This window comes from Bos indicus x Bos taurus, chromosome 28, assembly GCF_003369695.1.
Source record: "Bos indicus x Bos taurus breed Angus x Brahman F1 hybrid chromosome 28, Bos_hybrid_MaternalHap_v2.0, whole genome shotgun sequence".
Classification (NCBI taxonomy): domain Eukaryota; kingdom Metazoa; phylum Chordata; class Mammalia; order Artiodactyla; family Bovidae; genus Bos; species Bos indicus x Bos taurus.
Window position 1 is genome coordinate 16,243,208 of NC_040103.1, and position 17,107 is coordinate 16,260,314.

Here is a 17,107-nt window from a genome sequence, read left to right on the forward strand (position 1 = left end):
TGTGGGTTTTGGAGGATGCATCAGTGACATTGCAAAAAGCAGCTGAGTGTGAGAGGTGAGGGAGGAACAAAGTACAGAGGAAAACCGAATTCATTTCTGACCTGGTTATTTGTAATGCATGTCATTTTTGTCACGAGCTGGCCTGAATTATATTTAGGAAATGGTTATTTTATACTCCAAAGGTCATTTTTTTTGGTCCTACCACACAGCTTATGAGATCTTAGTTTCCCAACCTGGGACTGAACCCAGGCCCCAGCAGTGGAAGTGCTGAGTCCTAACCACTGGACCACCTGGGAATTCTCCCCAAAGGTAACTTTGTAATGTAAAAAGATTACTTGAGGGGGAAGAAAACTGGGGAGAAGGACATGGATTGTTCTCAAGTCTCTTTATGCCATGTGACTTTATCTAGTTGCCAGAAAGACAAGACTTGAAAACCATTCTCTCGTTTATTCAAATATCAAGAATTCTTCTTATCACACTTCATATATGAAAATAATCAATGAGAAATTAAGAGTTTTTTTTGTTTTTATTGTTTTATTTCAAGCCTTATTCCAGTGGGTTTCTTTTTCCAATTTTTATTTTTCTGTCATGACACACTTGAGGTTTTATGCCACACTTATCACTATGGACGTGATTCTCAAGAGGGCCATATTAGAGTCTCCAGTTGGTAGTAACAGTCACTGCTCTAATATTCCAAAACAGTAGCAACAATTACAAGAGCATGCTGATTTATACAACCAGAAGAACCAGGGACATAGCGCTCCCCAAGTTCAAGGATCCCTCCTGCATATAATTTTCTCCACATGTGGAAGCAACAAGGAATACAGGGCAATTTCAGCGCCATGGAGGTTAAATCCTGAGTGGATGGCTCACCAAGTCATTTGCTTCTGCATACCTACCTTCTAGAATTCCAAACACATCGATGTCTTAGGAAAATTACAGATTACTCAAGCTAACTTGGGAAATGCTAGAACTCTGCTGTTCAATTTGCAAAGGTCAAGAGCCAACTCTACAATGAAAGATATACTGATGTTCTAAACTGCAATACCAATACCAAGAAGCCTTCAAGATGTATATTTGCTTACTACTTGAAATTGATTGAGCCCTATGTATAAAAATTAGGCACACTGAAGAAAAATATTAATAATAAAATATGTGTGCATGCTACATCACTTCAGTCATGTCTGATTCTGTAAGTCTGCCAGGCTCCTCTGTCCATGGGATTCTCCAGGCAAGAATATTGGAGTGGTTTGCCATGCCCTCCTCCAGGGGACCTTCCTGGAGGTAGACCAGGGATAGAACCCATGTCTCTTACATCTCCTGCAGGGACAAGAAGGTTCTTTACAACTAGCACTACCTGGAAAGGCCCATAATAAAATAAATAAATAAAAATAATAATATCTCATTACAGTAGATCAGGGCATTATATTTGCAACAACCTAAATTTCCTCCAGGGGATATACGGTACAAAGTTTCCATTTCTCAAAAGCTTGTCAGTTCTACCTGTGATTATTAAAAAATTCTAAATTAGAGCTATTAGTATATGTGAGAAAACTGTAATTAGTCTGGAATCACAGTCATTAGCCAGGTGTAACAGTTAAAATGACAACTTCCTATCTTCAAGTATGGGGAAAATACATGTCTGTTATTAACTACAATTGGTGAACTACTGGCTTATAACAAAAGTCCCAAGGCTGTAAGATGCAAAAATATTTCTCTAGCCTTTCAGCCAGGAACAAACTCAAGAAAAGAACATCAGCAGGATCAACCAGTGTCAAACAGGCTCCTTCACAGAGTCTCAAAACCAAACCCAATTTCATCACAGCTGGGTGAATATCCACACGACTGCAGAGGCCAGCTGTGCTCAATGGCGCTGGGGCTGCAAAGCTGCTACTACCTTGAGACACATTTTTCTTTTCATCAAACCACTGAGCCTTACCACCGGAATGGAGGTTAATTATCTCATTGGAAAAGACCCTGGTGCTGGGAAATTTGAAGGGCAAGAGGAGAAGGCAGCGACAGAGGATGAAATGGTTGGATGGCATCATCAACTCAATGAACATGAGTTTGAGCAAACTCCAGAAGATAGTGAAGGATGAAGCCTGGACTGCTACAGTCCATGGGGCCGCCAAGAGTCAGACATGACTTAGTGACTGAACAACAATAGGCTGATGACCTGAGATGACTGTATTTGTCATTTTTAAAACAAGGAAACCTTTTCCTCTGATGTTTGCAGTTTCATCATCACTCAGTGCCAGTGGGCTTTTAGATTCAGCCCAGATATTAAATTAATACAATACGTGAGCCAAGTCCTGACTGGAAAATTCCTTACTGTCCATTTCTCTAGTTTATTAGCAGTAGAAGAAAATAAGATCATCAGAAATTTCTGATTCACTGATGTCTGGCCAAATCAGTCCTCTCTGGGCATAGGCTCGCTTTATACTTCAGAAGGCTCTGGAAGCTGCTTCATCTGAGGAGAACATCATTCTTTTTTTTTTTTTAATCACAATTTGCAAATACAAATTAGCTCTATGTAGTCCATGGGGTCTCTAAGAGTCGGACACGACTGAGTGACTTCACTTTTACTTTTCACTTTCATGCGTTAGAGAAGGAAATGGCAACCCACTCCAGTGTTCTTGCCTGGAGAATCCCAGGGACAGGGGAGCCTGGTGGGCTGCCGTCTATGGGGTCGCACAAAGTTGGACACGACTGAAGCGACTTAGCAGCAGCAGTAGAATAACATGACATCATAGCCTAATGTTATCAGTAAGGAAACTATGTATCCTTCACTTGGTTCTTCAGTCCCTAAGGAGTGTCTGCTCATTGTAACACTATGGACTGAAGCCCACCAGGCTCCTCTGTCTATGGGATTTCCCAGGCAAGAATACCTGAGTGGGTTGCTACTTCCTTCTCCAGGGGATCTTCCCAACCCAGGGATTGACCCTACAATCTCCTGCTTGGCAGGTGGATTCTTTACCACTGAGCCACCTGGAAAAGCCCATCCTTCACTTTACTTAGCAATAAAGAAAAGGGGCCTTAATTTCTTGGCTTGATATTGGTCTTAACTCATGTAGAGCTGAATGGAATCCACTCTGGACCTTGAATCCTCAATCCCCACTCCCCATCCAGGGAAAACATTGGTCGGGGGGTGGGGAATGAAACAATTTTAGATATTATGCATTATTTTTCTACAGAAAGCACAGATTGTCATACAGAATATGAAAAGATATACAATATATCTATCATATTTAAATTTTTTTGGGGGAGGAGGCAAATAGGAAAATATGTCTAAAGAGGCTCCTTACATGTGGGATAATGAAATAATCGTTGAGAAACAATACTCTGGGTATTGGCAAAGTAACTATTTGAAACCTCCAGCCAAAACAATCATAATACGTACTTTGGAAATAACAATTCATTGTTTAAATTCAAGCTTTCGATAACAATCAAATTATTTTCATCTTGAGGATAGACACTAGAAACTACAACAAAATGAAATAATTTTATATTGTTATATTTACAAAGGACTTGTGTCCTTGTTAGGTTAGGAATGACCAAACACTAGTTTTGCTAAGTTGATTATTTCATTTTTCAGGAATTCACATACTCTTAGTATTTCTATCTCTTCTTAAATATAGTAAAACCTACATAATTATTTTCTGTCAAATTCCTAATCACAGATACACTTTCATAACTGCTGATGAAAAACTTAACAAACTTATTCTAAAGATGCAATAACCTGCATCCCTTCTATTAAACTCCAGAATGTTTGTTGTGCAGAATAATGCAAAAATTTCAAAAATATGCATGAAAAATTGAGAAAGCCATGTACTATTACAGTGAGGCAATAGCAAAAGAGACAAATACCGCCTGCAGCTCATCTGCTTCCTCCTTCAAAACTTCTTTCAAATCAAAGTCTACAAGCTAAACATAAAAATATTTCCCTCATTTAATAGGCAAGTTTCTAAAATGATTTTTATGTAAAGAAAGAGATATTATTTTCTGAGTATCCAATAACATACTCAAAATAAGTTTATGCACAAAATTCCCTTTTCTGAGCTGTTTTCATGCCATTAACATATATACACTACTGTACAGGGACGGGGGAGCCTGGTGGGCTGCCGTCTATGGGGTCGCACAGAATCGGACACGACTGAAGCGACTTAGCAGCAGCAGCAGCATATTTAAAAAAAGGATAATCAACAGGGACCTACTGTATAGCACAGAGAACTCAGACTCAATATTCTAAAATAATCTATATGGGGAAAGAATCGGAAAAAGAATGGGTATATGTATATGTATAACGGAATCACTTTGCTGTTCACCTGAAACTAACGTAACATTATAAATCAACTACACTCCAATATAAAATAAAAATTAAATTTAAAAAAGATGAATTATATAAACAACAAAAAATGGCCACTTCTGCCTTAGAAGAAAAGGTAAGCAAGAAGCTTCCAACCCACTAACTGCAGGTCAACTGTTAACAGACATCTCCACAACAGAATGCACCTTCTCTAATGATAAGCCATGTCTCCTTTCTTCCAGTTTCTTCTTCTTGAAATAATAGTGCGTCTGAGAATTAAAGAACCAAGTAGGTCTGCTGGCCTTAAGAACTTTTCATTTGCTTTATGCAAGAGTAAATCATGCTCACAAAAAGGGACTGACACTCTTCCAAATTAAAGTAATCCCAATAATTACCATCAAAGTTCCTCAGTTGGCTGAAACAAAGCCAGCAGAAGCATTAACCTAAATGTCTGCTTCAGCAAGAGTCAGAAAATGCTAATGCTGACATTCTGCTTCAAGAAAAATTAAACAGGAAGAAAATGGCACACACAGAAATCACGTATCAGTAGAAGGATTTGTAAAAAATGAAAATGTGGGGAAAAGATTTTCCACATTCAACTAAACAAGAGTTTTGTTTTCAAGAGGGGGCTGTCATTTTGTAGAGTAAAAATAGCTATCTTATTTTCCAAAACAGCATTGTCATAGAGGTTCTGCATTTTTAAGCACTGATATAAGATTTGGGGAAAATTTTTAAAGTGACATGTTAAACAATTCAGCAATTTAATGTAATGCAAATGTAGTTTTAGATTTTCCATGTATCTCTTGAATATACTAATTACTTTAAGATTATGATATAAAAGTACTTTTAAAGAGAACAATGGAGATCATCCTCAATTGAGAATCTCAAATTGCCTTTGACTGTGTGGATCACAACAAACTGTGGACAATTCTTCAAGAGATGGGAATACCAGACCACCTTACCTGTCCCCTGAGAAACCTGTATGCAGGTCAAAAAGCAACAGTTAGAACTGGACATGAAATAACATACTCTTTCGAACTTGGGAAAGGAGTAGGTCAAGGCTGTATAATGTCACTGCTTATATAACTTAAATGCAGAGCATATCATGAGAAATGCCAGACTGGAGGAACCACAAGCTGGAATCAAGATTGCTAGGAGAATAATCAACAATCTCAGAAATGCAGATGATACCACTCTAATGGCAGAATGTGAAGAGAAACTAAAAAGCCTCTTGATGAAGGTGAAAGAGGACAGTGAAAAAGCTGGCTTAAAACTCAACATTCAAAAAACGAAGATCATGGCATCCAGTCCCATCACTTCATGGTAAATAGATGGGGAAACAATGGAAACAGTGACAGATGTTATTTGGGGGGTGGGGACGGGCCTCCAAAATCACTGCGGATGGTGACTGTGGCCTTAAAATTAAAAGATGCTTGCTCCTTGGAAGAAATGACAAACCCAGACAGCATATTAAAAAGCAGAGACATCACTTTGCCAACAAAGTTCCGTATAGTCAAAGCTATGGGTCTTCCAGTAGTCATGTAAAGATATGAGAGTTGAACTATAAGAAGGCTGAGCACCGAAGAACTGACGCTTTCAAAGTGTGGTGCTGGAGAAGACTCCTGAGAGTCCCTTAGACTTCATGGACATCAAACCAGTCAATGTCAGAGGAAAGCAACCCTGCATATTCATTGCAAGGACTAAGCTGAAGCTCAATTCTTTGGCCACCTGATGCAAAGAGTTGGCTCATTGGAGAAATCCCTGATGCTGGGAAAGATTGAAGGAGGGAGGAGAAGCAAACAAAAGAGGATGAGATGGTTAGATGGCGTCACCAACTCAATAGACATGAGTTTGAGCAAACTCCAGGAGATGGTGAAGGACAGGGAAGCCTGGCTCTCTGCAGTCCATGGGGCTGAAAATAGTCTGACATGACTCAGTGGTTGAATAACAACAACAACAACAAATTGCCACATAGGAATCTCTCTCAGGCACAAAAAAATAGAATAAGTGATGGTGCTGAGGAAAGTTTCTGTGATATAAACCACCAGATTAATCAATCTTAATACACATATATATAATTCCAATACTATATATACTCCAATATATATATAATTGTCATATATATATATATATCGTCATTGGTCAAAAGAAGTTTGCTTTTGAAATTTACAAAGTGTACTTACAACATTCTATATTAAGAAAATTAATTATTGCTCAAATGAAATAAATATTATTGAAATCATTACATATAGAAGTAAATATTTTCATAATTGATTTTTTTTAAATATGAAATTCTGTAATTTCATCACCCATATTAATATAATCTCAAATAAAATATGAATTATAAGCCACACTTAACATCATGGAACAAACAAGGTGACATTTCATTTTCTTTCATGTCACAATTTCATTTGTGTACAATGACTAAGATGCTCCTATAATGTGTGATTCATGATGAGTCATTCTTACGGAGGAATAAATTTAAAATATAATATCAAAATGAATAAATTCTAAACTCTTTTTAAATAACAGTAAGGACTCTAAGCTCATCAAAACCACTTTTAGAGAAATGCCATTTTACTCTGAGCAGGTCAAACATGGTTATAATTTTGTGTTATTCTTTAACCATGAGGCTAATCATGGCTTCATATTTGGGCTGGGTCACATGTCCTTTGACAGTTGGTTTTAAAAGTAGAGTAGATATTTCAGGACGATGATTGAAATTGAATATTATTGGGCAAAGCAAAGGTTCTGTGGTGAATAAGAATAACAGATAAGGGGAAATTTACAGAATTCCAATTAAAAACAACCTACTTGTAAAGTAAAAAAAAAATAACAATAAAAATACTGAAATTAACCCAGGCATAGGAACCAGAAGGCCTGGGTTCTATAGTGAGATCCATAATCTACTAGGCTTTTGGCTTAGAACAAAGTACAAAATTCTCCAGTATCCCAGTTAATGCTTCCACCAAATATGATTCTTGACTTCCTTACCCAGGGTGGTTGCTGTGAAAATTAAATTAATAAAACCATAAGCAATTTAAAGCTGGCAAATCCTATTTAAAACAGAAAGTAGTTAAAGATATGATTTACCAAATAAGAGAGTCAAATACACACATAGGAGAAAATAACTCCCAGAGAAGCCTGAAATGTACAGTTTCATTAGTCACTAAAAATATTCATAGGACAGCCTCTGCAAGATATAGGAGCATCTCTTATGTCTGCCCATCTGTGTATTCATTCAACATGTATATACTGAGTGCTGACTAAGCAAAGCACTATTTTAGGCCCTGGGATTATAGGAATTAATAAAATGAATATTTCCTTATGCCACAAAGCTAACATTTTAGTGGGAGCAAAAAAAAAAAAAAAAAGTAGTTCAAGATCAAATGCTATGAACTAATCATGAGAGGGGAAGTCTTGGGGAAGGGGCACATTTTGGGTGGGCAGGAAAGTGCTTGCTGAGACAGTAACACCCAAGAAGGAGAACATGAATGGTAAGAAGAATCCTCCGGGCACATCAGTACTCCTTTACCTCAGTTCCCTGACAATCGCGAGGTGAACACATGACTAAGCCAACCTGTGAAATAGTCTGTCCCAGGAATTTGGAATCAGGACTTCAAAACTGTTTGCTCTTAAAGTAGCTGAACCAGGCAGTGATGTAAAGATGGCTTATTTATGTGTAGCTTATTTATGATTGGTGGGCTGAGACTATGGATCATCCAAAGAAATGAGCACAGAGGAGAGATGAGAAACAGCTTGGTCCTGGGGAGATGGACTGCCCTCAGTTCTGCATGGTTTTGCACAGGTTCTAATCTCTTCTGAGGTTCCAATGTGTTTTACAGCCATGGGGTCCATGAGGTCCATCTGGATCCTTCAGATAAATTCTTCTCCTTTTGGCTTCAGTTCAGTTCAGTTCAGTTCAGTCACTCAGCCGTGTCTGACTCTTTGTGACCCCATGAACTGCAGCACGCCAGGCCTCCCTGTCCATCACCAACTCCCAGAGCCTACCCAAACTCATGCCCATTGAGTTGGTGATGCCATCCAGCCATCTCATCCTCTGTTGTCCCCTTCTCCTCCTGCCCCCAATCCCTCCCAGCATCAGGGTCTTTTCCAATGAGTCAGCTCTTCGCATGAGGTGGCCAAACTATTGGAGTTTCAGCTTGAATATCAGTCCTTCCAATGAACACCCAGGACTGATCTCCTTTAGGATGGACTGGCTGGATCTCCTTGCAGTCCAAGGGACTCTCAGGAGTCTTCTCCAACACCACAGTTCAAAAGCATCAATTCTTCGGCGCTCAGCTTTCTTTTATAGTTCAACTTTCACATCCATACATGACTACTGGAAAAACAATAGCCTTGACTAGACGGGCCTTTGTTGACAAGTAATGTCTCTGCTTTTTAATAATGCCGTCTAGGTTAGTCATAACTTTCCTTCCAAGGAGTAAGCGCCTTTTAATTTCATGGCTGCAGTCACCATCTGCAGTGATTTTGGAACCCAAAACAATAAAGTCAGCCACTGCTTCCACTGTTTCCCCATCTGTTTGCCATGAAGTGATGGGACCGGATGCTATGATCTTAGATTTCTGAGTGTTGAGCCTTAAGCCCACTTTTTCACTCTCCTCTTTCACTTTCAGGAGGCTCTTTAGTTCTTCACTTTCTGCCATAAGGGTGGTGTTACAAATGGGTATCTTTCTAAAACATGATTACAACGGGGTTAAATTGCTACTCTAGCTCCATCTAGAAGCACATTAGGAATCCATTTATCAAATTAATGCTAAATACTGTCAGTTAAGAGAAAGTATAAAATGGTGAGATAGAGATGTGCTGATAGCAAGGCAAAGGGAAACCATGGTGGTAGCTTCACAAAGGCACAAAAGGACAGCTTAGAATGTCCCCCAGACTCAGGAGGTTAGGCAAACTCCTGCATCACGGCACCCAGAATGGAGAGCGAGTGGACCCTGGCACCAATGCAGCCACTGGCTTTAGTCTCTACTTGGTTTCCTAAAATAACACTACCTTTGAAAAGCCTGTCATCAAGTGCCAATTTGCTCATTTAAAAATCTTCTTTAAAAAAATTTTTTTTAATCTTTAAAGTTTTAAAAAAGTTAAAAATTTTATTGTAGCTGTCAATGTCATTGGGGTCTCTAATTCTTAGAGAAGTTTAAAAAAATTAAGGATGTACTCTAAGACTGTGGCATGTCTTTGGCCTGATCTACGGTCACATATAGATCACGGAAGATTAAAATAAAACAAAGTGGTTTTTTTCTTTTATTTAAAACACAAAAAATCTGCAGTTATTTCTTATTGTGTATACTGAAATTTCGCTCCAAACCTTATAGAAGTATTTGCATGAGTATTCTTTCTTACAACATACAAGGATATTTATTGCAGCAGCCTCTAGTAGTGAAAAATTGGAAATAAAATAAATATACATCAAAAGATTGGAGAAGGAAATGGCAACCCACTCCAGTATTCTTGCCTGGGAAATCCCACGGACAGAGGGGCCTGGCAGGCTACATCCATTGGGTCGCAAAGAGTCTGACATGACTTACTGGCTAAACACCAACAATACATCAAAAGGTAACTGGTTTGCTAAAGTATAGCACAGTCAGAACATCAGATAATTAAAAAGTTAGTAATTCTACATGTATTGGCATGCAGTACAATCAAAATATACTGGCAAATGGGAAAAAAGCAAAGCTTCAAGAAAGAATATATAATATTATCTTAGGTTCAAACACAAGCATGTATGTGTGTACACTTTTCCATGTAATCAGAATAGGCAAAAAAAAACCTGCCAGGGTCTCCTCCAAACATGTCATTGAGGAGAGTTTTGTCATATCAGGAGTAAAGGGGGATTTTCATTTTCTGATCAGTTGTTTTCTACACTGTCAACATTTTTCACAAGTGTGCACACACTTCTAATCAATGAGCCAATAGAGATACTAAACTCTTTACCATCTGGCTTCCCTGGTGGCTCAAATGGTAGAGTCTGCCTGCAATGTGGCACATCCAGGTTCGATCCCTGGGTTGGGAAGATTCCCCTGGAGAATGGAATGGCAACCCATTCCAGTATTCTTGTCTGGAGAATTCCATGGACAAAGGCCGGGCAAGCTACAGTTGATGCGGTCACAAAGAGTCGGATACAACTGAGTTTCTAACACACACACAACATTCTTCACAAGTATGCACCACTCTTCTGATCGGTGAACCAATAGAGATACTAAACTCAATCCAGTTTTGTGCAGAAAATAAAAGGTATGTCCAACTATACGGAAACAGTGAGCAAATTCACAGATTTCGAAATATAAGGGAATATAAATTTCCTTTCTTTCTCTTTTTACTGCGCTATGGTCCTATAAAGAAAGAAACCTAGTGATTTCACATCCTGCTCATAGAAGCCAGCAGTTTTAGAAAGTGCTGAAGGTACTGAAAATAACCTCCATATCACACAGAACCCAGCTTTCATTTAACTCTCTTTGCTATAAATAGCTTGAAGAATAACACCCATAGTCTCTAGAGTACTCCTAAAAGTGAGACTGGAGAGGAAGTCGCATGACTTTCTAGGCTCAAATATGGCTCTGGCAAAGGAGATGTTCCTTTGGGAAAGGAAATACAGGGCTATCATAGAACCCTGAAGGCTTTCCCCAAAAGGCTCAATCAGGAGATCACTGTACTCAGGGTAAAAATAAAGCTGAGGCTTTTCTGCAGAAACAGGTGACTGGAGTTTTGCCTATTAGTGAGGATTCTTTCATCTGCCACAGCAGGCACAGCTCCTGGCGGGTCCCTTCCATTTGTGAGCAAGCAACATGAGAGCCACTTCCTTGGGACTGGGCTGCCATTGAAGAGTGTGTTCCTCGTTTGTAAACACATTTGTAGTTTCTTTAGGAATATGACAGTCGTGCCAAGAAACGTCCTCTCACTTTGCCTTATACTTGTGAATACCACACACCAATAACCAACTGTTTGGCTGTCTTTTTTTTTCTTCTTCTTCTTCTTTTCTTCCTTTGCTGTGAATTTTGGACTCACTTGATGGTACTTAAAAACAGAAGAGTTCCCTCCCCCAGTAATTGTCTGGTTCTTTTCTTATGGCTGAGGCCCACATTGCCGTTAACAAAAACAGAAGAGTTCCCTCCCCCAGTAATTGTCTGGTTCTTTTCTTATGTCTGAGGCCCACATTGCTGTTACCATCATAGAAATGTATCCTAAAATCCCATCTGCATCCTCATTTACTAGGGGGACAGTACTCCCTTCAATACACCAGACCATATGAAAAATGCTAAGAATGTTTGAATCAGCTGGATTTTTTTTCCTTTGTAAACAGTTTTGTTTTGTTTTCTTACTAAAAAGATAAACCCTACAGCTTTATTAAGTTACAAAATGCCTCAGAGCAGGTATGGATATAAAGAAGGAGGTTAAATTACACAAAGAAACCCAGAGCTATTTTATCTATAAATTACATTATTCGTGACTTCAGGGTAATAAAAGGCATGTTCTTTGATCCTTCCTTCACTAGTCTTTGGGTGAAGAGAATTTAAAACATGAGATGACTAGAGGATAAAAACATACCAGGGGGTTTGTCTTTTCAAGTTGAAAAACCTCACCTTTCTAATGGTTAAGATTCCTGTTCACTCACTGGGTCATTCATTCAGGCAGTGAGAGCCCAGCCAGCACCAGGCTGAGGCTGAAGCACTGTATCCCTCTTTCTGACTTTAATGAGTTTAAACCGTGAAAGCCAGAAACTGGTAGAGGTAATTTGTAGTCCACATACCCGACATGATTCAGTTCACCCTTGGCTAGCTTTTTTATATTACCGAAACTTGGTCCAATGAATACTCTTTCTCACAGAAAATTCATAACAAATCTTTTAAAAATATCTTATTTTAAATAGTCCATGAGGAACTATGCTATTTATATTACTTAAATTTTTGTAAAACTGTGGTGGTGGTTTAGTCACTAAGTTGTGTCCAACTCTTTGCAATCCCATGGACTGTAGCCCACCAGGCTCCTCTGTCCTTGGGATTTCCAAGGCAAGAATATTGGAGTGGGTTGCCATTCCCTTCTCCAGGGATCTTCCTTGACCCAGGGATCAAACCAGGGTCTCCTATATTGTAGGGGAATTCTTTACTGACTGAGCCACAAAACTAAGAAATGCTAATTTAACCACAAGGACATAATTTTTCATCTTTCATGTTGACAAATACCAAAAAGTTTGACCATGCTCTATGACTATGGGGCTACGGGGAAGCAGGACCTACCATATATTGCTGACAGGAAAATATGGGACCAAATGGAAGACAGTCTGTGAGGGAAATAGGGTAACATCTATACACTGACAATGTATCCATCTTTTGCTGCCAGAATTAAATTTCTAGGAATGTATTACAGACACATTGACACATAGGTGCAAAGATAAATGTCCAAGACATTTATAGCAGCAGTATTCATAAAAGTTAAGATGAAAACTAAATTAAACACCCATCAGTAGGTGAGTAAAGTACTTAAAGTAGGTTATTTCATATAAAGAGATGAGCTATACTAAGAATAAGATATCTCAATATCTCAATGTAGAGAAAGTTAGGTCCAGGAAAAGAGAGACAGGTTGATAGACAGGCCCCACACACTTTAGTGTGCACAGACTATCTATCCTAGAAGGAAAACGGTACTAGTGGTTGTCTCGTAGAGAGGGACATCCTTGTCACTGTGCACATACCACTATTTATTTATATATTTTATTGCTGTTGTTCAGTTGTTCAGTTGTGTCCAGCTCTTTCTGTCTCCATGGCTGCAGCACACCAGGCTTCCTTTCCTTCACCATGTCCTGAAGTTTACTCAAATTCATGTCCATTGAGTCAGTGATGTCATCCAACCACCTCATCCTCTGTCAACTCCTTCTGCTTCCGCCTTCAGTCATTCCCAGCATGAGGGTCCTTTCCAATGAGCTGGCTCTTTGCATCAGGTGGCCAAAGTATTAGAGCTTCAGCTTCAGTTTAGTCCTTCTAATGAATGTTCAGGGTTGAGTTCCTTTAGGATTGATGGATTTGATCTCCTTGCTATCCAAAGGACTCTCAAAAGTCATCTCCAGCTCTACAGTTCGAAGGCATCAGTTCATCGGCACTCAGCCTATTTTACTGTCCAGTTCTCACATCTATACATGCCTACTGGAAAAACCATAGCTTTGACTATACGGACTTTGTCAGTAAAGTCTCTGCTTTTAAATACACTGTCTAGGGTTTTTGTTGCTTTTCTTCCAAGGAGCAAGCATCTTTTAATTTCATGGCTGCAGTCACCATCTGCAGTGATTTGGGAGCCCAAGAAAATAAAATCTGTCACTGTCTCCATTGTTTCCCTGTCTATTTGCAATGAAGTGATGAGACCGGATGTGATGATCTTACTTTTCTGAACATTAAGTTTTAAGCAAGTTTTTTCACTCTCATCTTTCACTTGCATCAAGAGGCTCTTTAGTTCCTCTTCACTTTCTGCAATAAGAATGGTGTCATCTGCCTATCTGAGGTTACTGATATCTCCCCCAGTAATCTTGATTTCAGCTTGTGCTTCATCCACCCCAGCATTTCGCATGATGCACTCTGCATATAAGTTAAATAAGCAGGGTGACAATATACAGCCTTGACATATTCCTTTCCCAATTTTGAACAAGTCCATTGTTCCATGTCCAGTTCTAACTCTTGCTTCTTGACTTGCATACAGGTTTCATAGGAGGCAAGTAAGGTGGTCTGGTATTGACATCTCTTAAAAGAATTTTCCAGTTTGTTGTGGTCTACACAGTCAAGGGCTTTAGCGTAGTCAATGAAGCAGAAGTAGATGTCTTTCTGGAATTCTTTAGTTTTTACTATGATCCAATGGATGTTGCAATTTGATCTCTGGTTCCTCTGCATTTTCTAAATCCAGCTTGTACATCTGGAAGTTCTTGGTTTATATACTGACATACTGTTGAAGCCTGGCTTGAAGGATTTTGAGCATTACTTTGCTAGATGTAAAATGGGTGCAATTGCGCAGTAGTTTGAGCATTCTTTGGCTCGCCCTTCTTTGGGATTGGAATGAAAACTGACCTTTTCCAGTCCTGTGTCCACTGCCAACTTTTCCAAATTTGCTGGCATACTGAGTGCAGCACTTTCACAACATACACAGGTGGTACTTATTCTTAAATGTTTTTTAAGTCTCATAAATTTTGTGTAAAATTTTCAAATTAGTGATTTTTAAATTGTTCATACAAATCCCAATTTCTCACAACTTTTATTCTCTCCCAACTACTTAATTAAAACTGTCAAATTCTTCAAGCTTCAGTTCAAATCTCAGGTCCAGCACAGAGCTCTCCTAGCCAGTCTACTCAGACGCCACTCTTGTTTCCTTTAAACTTCTATACGGCAGAGTCTATGCCTCCATTTTGCTTCATATGTTACTTGCTTTGTTGTTTTCGTTGCTTAAATATTCATCCTCTGGATAATCTTCTGGATAAACTCCTGACAGGAAGGAGGATGGGGGGTGGGAGGGTCTGGCTGCATCTGTCCTTGCAAATTGCTACAATGCAAAACATACAGGAGGGTCTAGATATGTGTCTTTACATTTGGGATACCCAGAAATTTAGAATAAGCAAACTCTATTGGGTAAATAGGGATTCCTTAATAGCTCATTTGATAAAGAATCTGCCTGATTCTTTACCAAATGATTCAATGCAGGAGACCCCAGTTTGATTGCAGGGTCAGGAAGATCTGCTGGAGAAGGGATAGGCTACCCATTCCATAATCTTGGGCTTCTCTTCTGGCTCAGCTGGTAAAGAATCCACCTGCAATGTGGGAGACCTGGGTTCAATCCCTGGGTTGGGAAGATCCCCTGGAGAAGGGAAAGGCTACCCACTCCACTATTCTGGTCTGGGGAATTCCAAGGACTGTACAGTCCATGGGGTCTCAAAGAGTCACAACTGAGTGACTTTCACTTTCACTTTAATTGGGTAAATGGCAGTATCTTAAAGGTAACCCAGGAAATGGGGCAAGTATCCATAAATATCCATATATACTTCATTTTAAGAGCTGACTTGACCTGTGCTGGCATGAAAAAATATTAGTCTTGTAATATTTCAACCCCTGTTCAGCAATTACCCTTTAAAGCAATAACCATCTAATTTGAATGAGAATTTAAAATTAGGATATTGTTACAACTTCTGAGAGATAAAGAAGAGTAGTGAAAAGATGATTACTAAATCTTGCACAAATAAACGAAGAATATATTCTCATCTGCTACCTTTGCCACAGTCGTGCTTTAATCAGGACTTCAGTTGAAATATTGATTTCCATTTTTCTCATATTTAATCACCACTAATGATCTTCAATGCTGACAGGTTAACGAATTCTTCCTTTAAAAAATAATGACTTTGCACTAAACTTCGTATTATCTCTAAATGGCAGTTATAAATATGAAAATATTATTAGACAACTCACTTTAAAATGACAGACTTAGATTTTAATCTAAAATAACACATGTAAATACCAAAATAATGTAAAATACATCCTAATCATTTTTTTTTAATTTATAAGGCTGTCTCAATCATTTTTTGTTAATCTATACTACTGTTTAACCTTGGACATTTAAAGAAGTCTAAATACTCATGACAGATGATTACAAATTTCCATACTCCTTCAGTTCAGTCAGTTCAGTTCAGTCACTCAGTCGTGTCTGACTCTTTGCAACCCCATGAATCGCAGCACGCCAGGCCTCCCTGTCCATCACCAACTCCCGGAGTTCCGATGATCCCATCCAGCCATCTCATCCTCTGTCGTCCCCTTCTCCTCCTGCCCCCAATCCCTCCCAGCATCAGAGTCTTTTCCAATGAGTCAACTCTTAGCATGAGGTGGCCAAAGTACTGGAGTTTCAGCTTTAGTATCATTCCTTCCAAAGAACACCCAGGACTGATCTCCTTTAGAATGGACTGGTTGGATCTCCTTGCAGTCCAAGGGACTCTAAAGAGTCTTCTCCAACACCACAGTTCAAAAGCATCAATTCTTCGGTGTTCACCTGTCTTCACAGTCCAACTCTCACATCCATACATGACCACTGGAAAAACCATAGCCTTGACTAGATGGACCTTTGTTGACAAAGTAATGTCTCTGCTTTTTAATATGCTGTCTAGGTTAGTCATAACTTTCCTTCCAAGGAGTAAGCATCTTTTTTTAAATTTCATGGCTGCAATCACCATCTGCAGTGATTTGGGAGCCCAAAAAAATAAAGTATGACACTGTTTCCACTGTTTCCCCATCTATTTCCCATGAAGTGATGGGACCAGATGCCATGATCTTCATTTTCTGAATGTTGAGCTTTAAGCCAACTTTTTCACTCTCCCCTTTCACTTTCATCAAGAGGCTTTTTAGTTCCTCTTCACTTTCTGCATAAGGGTGGTGTCACCTGCACATTCCTTAGTCTCAACAAAAAATATTTTAACATGAATTCATTTAAAATCCTCAAAGAAATTGGTGGTGGTAATTGGCGGATTAATGTGATCTTATAGTGAATTTAGGATCACAGGGGAAAATGTTTTTGAAATTGGAAGAAAGTGTGATGTTATTTTGGCTAATAAGATCATTGTGATTATTACCAGGGAGATTCTCTTAATCTACCTATAAAGATCTATGCATTAAAAACCATTAAACAACAATAATCATCAAGCATAAAAGATACAGAAAATATGAAAATCAGTGTCATGAGGTATATGATGGTGTTATGGTGGGAAAAAGAGCAGTCAAGAGTATAAAAGAATGCTATATATGCTAGAAGTATGATCAGCAA

The 17,107-nt window shown here is 38.8% G+C and overlaps 1 non-coding gene across 1 annotated transcript; it reads right to left on the minus strand.

Moving 5' to 3' along the window:
* Positions 1–225: 225 nt before the first annotated feature.
* TRNAG-UCC lies at positions 226–296 on the minus strand. Its single transcript has one exon. It is a non-coding gene; the product is annotated as a tRNA-Gly (tRNA).
* Positions 297–17,107: the final 16,811 nt, after the last annotated feature.